Source organism: Haliotis asinina, chromosome 13, assembly GCF_037392515.1.
Source record: "Haliotis asinina isolate JCU_RB_2024 chromosome 13, JCU_Hal_asi_v2, whole genome shotgun sequence".
NCBI lineage: Eukaryota > Metazoa > Mollusca > Gastropoda > Lepetellida > Haliotidae > Haliotis > Haliotis asinina.
The window spans coordinates 4,953,222-4,963,284 of NC_090292.1; positions in this window are offsets into that span (position 1 = coordinate 4,953,222).

Here is a 10,063-nt window from a genome sequence, read left to right on the forward strand (position 1 = left end):
TTGCTAAGTGCGACTAAACTCGCTCGAAAAATCTACTGAATGTCTGCCGTTGTCCACCAGGTCGAGTTGTTATGGTAGCCATTGGAGGGCATATTTCAAGTTAAAAGAAGATTGTACACTTCATTTACATGTAAAGAAACACATAGTTTAACAATGCCTTTCGCTGAATCATACAAGTTATTTGATACACGCGTTGTCGAACATTATACCACAACAAAACTGGGATCGTAATTGCAGCTTATTGTTTTCTGTAAGACACGTTATCTTTTGTAAGAGCTCATAACTCACGGGTAATTAAACTAGGGGGTCCGAAAAGGTGGAGGGAACATTATTATTCGTCAAGTGCAGCAAATCGCTTTTTGCATCGTCCTCTGTTTAACACAGATGTGTTATAGCCATTAGGTGAAAAATTACATATGTTTGGCAGGCTGCCAACAGAAAGATCGTAGTTGAAGCATACTCCAAAGTGAAAGGTTAATGGTTAATTCTATCTCACTCCTCGTGCACAAACAGCGCCAAGTTCGTTGAGAGTGGTGTCTACGTATTGTTGACGTTGACATGCTGTCCAGGGCGAGGTGGCCGTGTTCTTCCGTGACAGGTGCGGTACCACACTGACACATTTCACTGCTGCTTCCTAATTTTATCCTAATAACATGCACGGCACATCATGGAAAACACTTGTCGGGCACCATCTTGGTGGGGCAGTGGGTTAGACCAGTGGTTAAAGTGTTCGCTTTGCCACGCTGCGTCTAGGTACTATGTGGATTTGAAACATTTCTGTTACAAGGAAAGTGGTAATTTTATAATGAATGGATGTCATACATCGTCACTGTTGTATATACCAAATGGTACAGTGATATGTTAATGAAAGGACATATCGATTAGGTTGGAATTTTGTGACTGAATTATGGGTTGGTATTCCGAGAAGAATAATTTCAGGATAACTTCACGAAACTATATTATTTAAAGGCAGCACGCACACATGCTGCAGCGGTAACCACGTGTTAGTCATGAGGACTGTGAGGTAACCTAGTGCATGGTTAAAGCGTCAACACTTCATATCAAAGACCACGGTTTGATTCCCAGCATGGATGAAAATATTTCCGGTGCTCCCCGCCTTGACATTGCTGGAATTATGCTAAAAGCGGCGTAAAACTCACTCACTCACACAACTTGGTTCCAAGATACTATCACCCAAGAGTGGACTATCCTTTATTTATTTAATAGCATCGGAGAATGCCAATGTGGAGACCAGTGAGTCTGTGGCACCCGTGTCTATTTCCAGGCGTACATGTTAGTGGTAGCAGTGTGTCTGAAGCGTTTGCTAATAAATTTTGCAACCACGTTTAACCAACAAAATGTATTGGTTTATTATCATATTTTGGGTTTAAAGGATATATCTTGTCATATGGTCTGTAAACAATAGCGTCTGGGCCAGATATCCTAGTGATAGACATCACGAGACTCGTCATACGCAGTTAGGATACGATAATATGCTAAAAACAAGTAAGCTGTCTTGACCACCCTGTTATGACACGTATCGCTTGCTGAAGGTAATATATAAGCCGCATCCACGCTTGGCTCAACATATGACTCCAAGTGGCGGGTAGAATAGGCATTTAGGAATCCATGCCACAAGAGGCGACTATGGGATCGAATGGTCATGCTCCCTGACTTGGTTGACTCATGTCATCGGCTCCCATTTTCGCAGGTCGATGCTCATGCTGTTGACCACTGGGTTGTCGAATATTTATAGACCGCCATATAGCTGGGAATATTCATGAGTGCGACATAGAGCTAAACTCACTCACTCATTACATCCCCAAGGAAAGTGAGCCACTTTCGTTGCATATGGTTCGGGATTGTGAGAGTGGCGCTGTCTGACTTTTAATATTTTTCACAGTTGCATGTCAACAAATTTCCACTTGAATTAGCATTATCTGAATTCACTCGAAAATAATAAATAGGAAGGGTACGAACTTCATATTTGAAACCACAATGACAGGATAATTTCGGAAACCAAATTGTATATTTATAAAACTATTTATACACGGCTTCGCAACCGGTTTCAAGATCTGTTTCACAAACGGAACTGTACATTCTGTACTCAAGAAAATAATCAGCATAAATAAAACGAAATACTACACGCAATTACGTCAGGTATTTTTTCACCCAGAAACAGTATCTATCGGGACTCAGCGCAGCATTCTCAACAGGTGTCGTGACTTCCGGGAACATCAGACCTGTGGGCGTATTGTAGTTGCAAGTCACTTCAGGATACTGTTACGGGTGCATTACACAACTCGTCATACCGCGTTGACATCTTCATTATAAGGCTGTTTATGTTACTATAACAAAGGCAGACTCACTCACTCACTGTTTGTTTGATTGTTGATATCCACCGCACTCAGCAATTTTCCAGTTTTATGGCGGCGGTGTGATCAAGTCAGGACCAGACAATCCAGTGACCACAAGCACGAGCGTTGATCTACAAGACTGGGATGCGATGACATGTGTCATGCAAGTCAGCGAGTCTGACCACCCGATCCCGTTGATCGCCTCATATGACAAGCGTGGGCTACTGAAGACAAACCCGTGAAGGTCCTGGTTAGAATATTGGTCTTCAGCAATCCATTCTTGTCATAGGAGGCAAATAACAGGTGCTCAGGTGCTGTTGATCACTGGGTTGTCTGGTCCAGACTCGATTATGAACAGAGGGCCGCCATATAGCTGGAATATTGCGGAGTGCGACGTAAAACTAAACTCACTCACTTCTGAAGACAAATTCTAATCCGAGTCTTAACGGGAATATTCGCTCGTGGAACTGACCCAGACAATCACTACGGAACTATTCGCTCTTGGAACTGACCCAGACAATCGCTACGGGACTATTCACTCTTGAAACTGACCCAGGCAACCTTCCTCCACAAATGAAGCATACAACGTTTTTTATGACAATTTCTTGTTTATTGCCTAGAACGACGTATCCTGCAGGATCTTCATCAAGAAAGCTTGATAACGGTATCCGAATCTAAACCGAAAGGCCGCATTGTACAATGAACGATATTTACCACCCACATGCTTCATGTTGGATCCATCAATTTCAAGAGCGCCGATCAGTCAGCCTTCTACCATACCTTCTTCATAACTTCTACCAAATTAAGTGAATGAATTTAGCGTTAACACTTTTCCAGCTGTAGGAGACCCAATAAATGGGCTTCACACATTATACCCATATCGGGAATCGGTGGGATATTTGGTGGATTAGTGCTAAAAAGCGGCGTAAAGCGGCGTAAAACTAAACTCACTCACCCTACACAGTGGCCTTAAGGCCTATTTACTCGTGCTTTGAATATAATGTTTCCATGGTAATCCCACTTTTCAACTGTTCCCAGGGTATGTTCGCAAAGTTATGTAGATTCTAAATAGACGTGGAAATTGGCCATTTTGGATATCCAGGATTCTTCCTGGGATCCACGCTCATGACATTAATCACTGGATCGTCAAACCCAGACTCAAAGGCGTATGTTGTGATGCGGGGTCTGGACTGTAACCAAGCTGTAACTGGGTCTGGGCTGTAACCTTCATTAGATCATTACTCATCGGAACACCTCCTTGACGGAGCATCGTTAAAAGATGATACTTGTTGTTTCCAAGTCTGGGGCCTGTGAAGGTCCTGGTAGAATCGGCCTTCAGCAACCCATGCGACTATGCTTGTCATGAGATGCGACTTTCGGGATCGGATGGTCAGGCTCGTTGACTTGGGTGCCACATGTCACCGGTTCCCAACTGCGCAGATCTGTTCTCATGCTGTTAATTACTGGATTGTCTGATCCAGACTTAGTTATATACAGACCGTTGCCATATAGCTGGTATAATAACTAAATTCACTCACTCCAAGCCTGGTGCTCTTTACAGGATGAAACAAAGACGAGCGAGCCAATTACTTTATCATATCTGTATGGGGTGTCCAAGTACAGCAGGATCTCAGTGGGCTGGTACCACAAAACCTCCTTGGCACGCAATCTGTCACACAATTTAAACCATTACAGACCGTCGCCATGTACATATGCCTGAGTGGTTGAGTTAATATGGCGTTAGTAATATTCCAGCAATATCACAGCAGGTAACACAGCAGATGATCTTCACGCCCATGTGGGAGAATCAAAGACTGGTCTTGGACATGATGAGCGAGCGCTTAACGTCTGGGCTACCCGACCGCGCCTTTTGAATTCAGCGTTACATAACAAGGACCCAACGTGCCACACAAAACGACTTGAGGTTTATAATAATATTAAATGCATATTTAAGATGGGCCTATTCCACACCCTGGATCATGCTCAAAGCGCTACAGAATATTTAGTTCGAAACAGCCCAATCCCTGTAAACATGCATATGTCTGTGGACATAATTCCTTCGGGACTTTGGAATTAGTTATTGACAGTGCTATATTTGATGCAGCGGAACATACATAAATCGTGTTATGTTTATAGTTCATGAATACAACATGTTTTAAGAACCCCTAACCCACACCCCAACCCCACCCCCTCCCCCCAAAACATAAACAACAACAAGATGTGCATCGCTTTATACGTTGACTGGTCTTTAACGTGCTGAAAGCCCGACGTCTCGTCTCACAAAGGTTTACAGGAAAACGCCGGATGACATAGCACTTTTCAGAGTGTTCTGGTATGCGGGAAAATTCCACACAAGACTGTGAGGAGATGACAGTCTGTAATTTGAAGCCCTCGGTCTATGAAAGGGTATTTACAAATAGGATAAAGGAAGTCAAGCAGGTCCCTAGATTCAATGTTGTTTATTGGGCAACGTCTTCAACTGCTTTATAAACGTATCTTCGGGTTGCCTACATGGCCGATAACATGATGTTAGAGGGTGGTGATTCTTCATTTCATTTCATCAGATAGGTACTACTTCGTGTCAGTCTGTCATATATTCGAGTAGTTCTATTGCTTCAAGCTGCTGACTCGGTCGGTCTTCATGGATTGAGTGAGTGAGTTTAATTCAACGCCGCTTTTAGCAAATATTCCAGCAATATCAAGACAGGGGACACCAGACATGCGTTTCACACATTGTACCGCGGGGTGTCTTTGACGTGACGATCCCACGCTTAACCACTAAACTACCCATTTGGCTTCAGTCACCAGGGAAGTGCTTATACCTAGTATTGATGCAACGTTGCCAGAAACGGTGGAATGTCCAGCTCACTCACTCACTCACTCACTCACTCACTCACTCGTTGTGAAGCAGAGTGGCATATTATTTTAAAAGTGTATCAGTTGTATACGTTGTGATAACGAGTGAACGTATTTTCTTAATTCATGAAACATTAAACACAAATGCAATATTTGTACTCAGCGATGTTAGTCAGGAGATCCTCAACTGGTTTGATCAAAGTTAACGGTTTATGATTTTCCAGGCTCATGCAACTATTACAGTTGTTATTCACCCGTGAACATCCGGGTTAGAAAAGGTCTTCAGCAACCCATGCTTGCACCAAGAGGCGACTATGCTTGTCGGAAGACTAACGCGATCGGGTAGTCGGGTCAGCTGACTTGGGTCATCGCTTCCTTATTGCGCAGATCGATGCTCAAGTTGTTGATCACTGGATTGTCTGCTGCAGACTTGATTATTTACAAATACTCGAAGATTGGAAGTTAAATAAGAATACACCGAAATGTAGTGACATATATGCAGAGGCAATTGGTGTAAAGGATCAAACATATGTCAACATAATGTCATACGTCTGTCGACTTATATGTCGAAAAATGCTGAGAGAGAAAGCTGACAATGGCAGCATTGCCGTAACACGAGAACAGAAGAATCCCGACCGACAGTTGACGTTACTCCAATGAACAGATGGGCCTCCTTTCGCAAAGCACCAAGGTGACCTTGCAGTGTTCAGATAGAGAGTTAAAGTTTACCTTAACAAAAGCTGATTCGTGACAGGATCTCCAGGGCGCCTCGTCCGTGATCTCCATGAGATAAGTGATCTACCAGGAGTCACACTCCCGGACACTCGTTACATCCTTGGTGCCGTTGTTCTAAGTTTAACCTAATAAAGGTTGCTTCGTGAAACGAGCACCAGGTCTTTACTTACGTTATCGATGTGCACTTGTCACAATGGCTGCAGGCAGACAGGACAAGCACCTGTTCAGGAACCGTCAGCGATAGGTTGACCTAAGACCAAGATGTACTTGCCCCAGTCTTGAGATGACAGTACCGTACCAACACCTGCCTCTCATCTCACATTACATAAAACATTCTCATGTTACAAGAACACCAGCAACTGTGTTGAGATTCCTACCCAGGATATTCGTTTGCAGGAAAATAAATTCTCGAAAAAAGTCCTTGGTACAAACGTACCGGAAACAGGTACTCTAGAAAAAGGTAATATTGTAATAGAAACTATCTATTCACCACCCTGAGAACAAAGATTTTAGATAAAGACAAAACAAACAAAGAAACAAAGAAAGAAAGTAACTGATACATTGAAACATGAGGTATTCACATACAAAGGGTAATCATAAGGACCTTGTTACGAGTGTGTATTTTCTGTATGTTTTTGTTTTTAATTTAGTAATAATTAATATTGAGTCACAACATTTAGTGTTTTGAATATTAAATATGATGGGTCACATTTCGTTTTAATAGCTGTCAACAGTTTTAGCATTCTGGTTTTCCGGAATACATCTGCTCCTAGTTTTCGATGTGTCTACTTCCGGGAGGCTTATTCGAGGGCATTCTACAGTGATGACTGTATATTTATAAAAAGGGGGACACTCACACTCATTCATAGTTACATCTCTGCCACGCTTGATCATCAAAACCCGTCAACGCCTGACCTACATTACCTGCTGTCGCACCGATCGCTGTATTGACATTGTGCCATAGTTGATTCTCCCTCACGCCAAGACTTTGGTGAGTTTGCTATATTGTATTTTGTGACCCGTTGACTTAGATTTTGTCTCTCTTGAATTGTATTTGTAATCTGCATTGTTATATTGACTCGTGACTTTGTATACCTTGCTCTCGTTGCATAATAATACAGAATTTGCTCGTAAACAATTTGTCTTTGTTCTGTTTTGCTGGTTCACAGGGGATTTCTTTAATTGCTGTCACGGTAAATTTTTAACCGTAACAAGGTATTCAATATTTAGATAGTTCTCTGATCTTGACATTTAGTAATATGAAGTGCTTACTTATCTTTTTAATTTGTGATTATAATTATATGCTATAGACGAGAATGAATACAAATTAGTAGACAGTAGACAGTAGACAGTAGACATTAATATTTATCAATATTCTGCAGTAGGAATTATGCTTATAACCTCTGTATGCAGGATCTGTCTAAGTTACATGAGAAAATGCATCTATGGTTCGAAAAACTAACAATCCTTTTTCAAACTAGGACATTTTCCGGAGGACTACTTTTCCGAGGCAAAAATAGGTCTTTTATGTAGGTACTTTTTTCTGAGGATTTTTTCGGCATACTGGATATTCAACCATACTTTATGAAAAGTAACGTTGCATTGTGGTGAATAATACCTTATCTCTTATTATAGCTTTGATACCCAATTTTCCATTATACAGAATTTGAGTCCAGTCTCTGTAATACTTCTCCACTGATTAGTATCAATTTGTAAACCGATAACATTTTAGAATACAATTGTTAGTTTCAGCTTGGTAACTACGACGTAATACATGTACTTGTTAATCATCAGCGTCACAGTCATCATTATCATCATCATCAGCAGCAGCAGCAGCAGCATCACAATGATCATAGTTATCATCTTTATTCCGTATGAAGAGTGAGGACCCATATGCATTTTAATATACATATTCCCAATAGATGTGAAAGTGTAAACGAAAAAAGGAAACACGTACCTGTCTACCTGCATATAACATCTTACATACCCTCCAAAAATGTACTACGTGTAGTGTCATATATGTGTATTGCTTGCCTGAAATGAGAAGAATTGCAAAACGTATGCTTTAGTTTTTTAACTCAGAAATCCCCTCAGAACCAGCAAAATACAATACTGACAAGTCTAAAATATTTAACATTATTTTGTTCAAGGAGACTTACGAATAGACATTCCTAGTATTGTGTATATCCATGTGTTGTCAAACTGCTTTTGAGCAGTTGCGCTATATAAATCTATAGTTATTATTATTATCATATGCTACGAGACAAGTTAGGATTGTTAGACCTACGAGAGATTTGTGGGAGGGGGCCCTGACCTTAACCGCTTTCCACAGAAAAAGGCCTTTAGTGTACATACTTGACTCAACTTACTATTATCGTTAACCTGAACATGTACAACTACAAACACGACACTAATGCTTATGATGCTCACTTTTTGTTTATGTATTTTGCAAACCTTAAACGACTTCCATATACAATACATGCCCTAGGTGCGCTTACTTCACTGGCGTTGAATATGTACAACTATTACAATGTAATAACTTATGTACATCCACTTTCCCTACATGCCAAACTGCTTCCATTTACGTATATAAGTAAAAGTTATTTATTTATTTATTTATTTATTTATTTATTTATTTATTTATTTATTTATTTATTTATTTATTTTCAACTGCTTCCACTGAAAATAGATGCCTCCGTTGCTCATGCTAGACTGATATGAGAGACAGACAGAGAGAGAGAGAGAGAGAGAGAGAGAGAGAGAGAGAGAGAGAGAGAGAGAGAGAGAGAGAGAATATGCATAACTGTTATAGCTATATAAATGTGTAAATGCATATTCTGTGTTTGTACATGTGTGTACCTGGGGATGAATAAAAGGTTCAATAAAAATCAAAGCAATAACAGCCAAAAACATACACCTCGGCCCAAGTAAAACAAAACAACAACAAGGAAAAAAACAAACAAAACAGACAAACAACACAGCAGCAATGTCATTCAGTTGTGACTTTACCAAAACACCGTCAAAGTTTCAATGTTACAACAGCGACATAAGTGAAGCAGTAGCGATATGGTTCTAGCAATCTCATAGTAAAAACGCCGTCATAATGCGCGACGTGAATGAGTTTTGATGAGTGGAAGATTTCAATGCAGGGTGTAATTTATCAGCCTGAAATAGCAGATGAATTTTGTTGAAACGATTCGCCCTGATAGTTTGCTTCAGGAGGAGCTAGGTCTTGAATCAGCTGTTTTGAAACTGTCTCACCGAGGGACCTTCTTCTTTACTACCTGTATGTTTATAGAGCGTGATAGGTAATATCCCAACTGTATGGATGCGCATTAGCGTCATTGTCTAAGCTGTTTTACTGTGGAACCATGTTTTTTTTATTCTAATATGTACATACATTTCCATCTCCATCTGTCGTGTATGGTGACACGAGTCCGTGATATTGTTACGGCCGTTTAGCTGGACGTGATTGTGAAAAAAAACGTTGGATACAGTTTATAAATACATCATAATTTTGTTTGATAAAATTAATATCTTTTATAGCATTTCGGTCGTATATCATTTTGTTCATGTATATTTACGACTGAAATCATTTCGTTTTTGATAAGATTAATTTGCATACATTTCGACACGTTTATGTGAAGACGTGTTCCGATAGTGCCCCAGAAAAGCACATGATGGTTGAAAATTACACAAAGTAGTCATCGTGAATTATGCCAGGGGTTGAATAAAATCGACCGGGAATTATTGTCCATTACTAGTGAAAATATATACAAGATAGTGCTTGCTTACTCTGTTTCTAATATCATATGCAACAAGAAGGTAAGCAGCATTGACGAAGATGTTCCTATCGTCAAAGGAGATGTTAAGACCGAGATGTGGCACAAACAGGCTTCCGTATAAAGTGCACGTGGTGAAGCGTGCATGAAAGTTTGACATGTTGATGAGGCCGCGGATACAGAACTAAACCTCAGATTAGTATCTGCTTCTCTTCAAGCCTACCGGGCTATTGTGGCGGTGCATTCTGTGTGTAACGAGTGTGTCTGGAACCGTAACTACAACCTAATTACGTCACAATTCTTTCGCCTGATGCCCGATTAACGTCATACAAT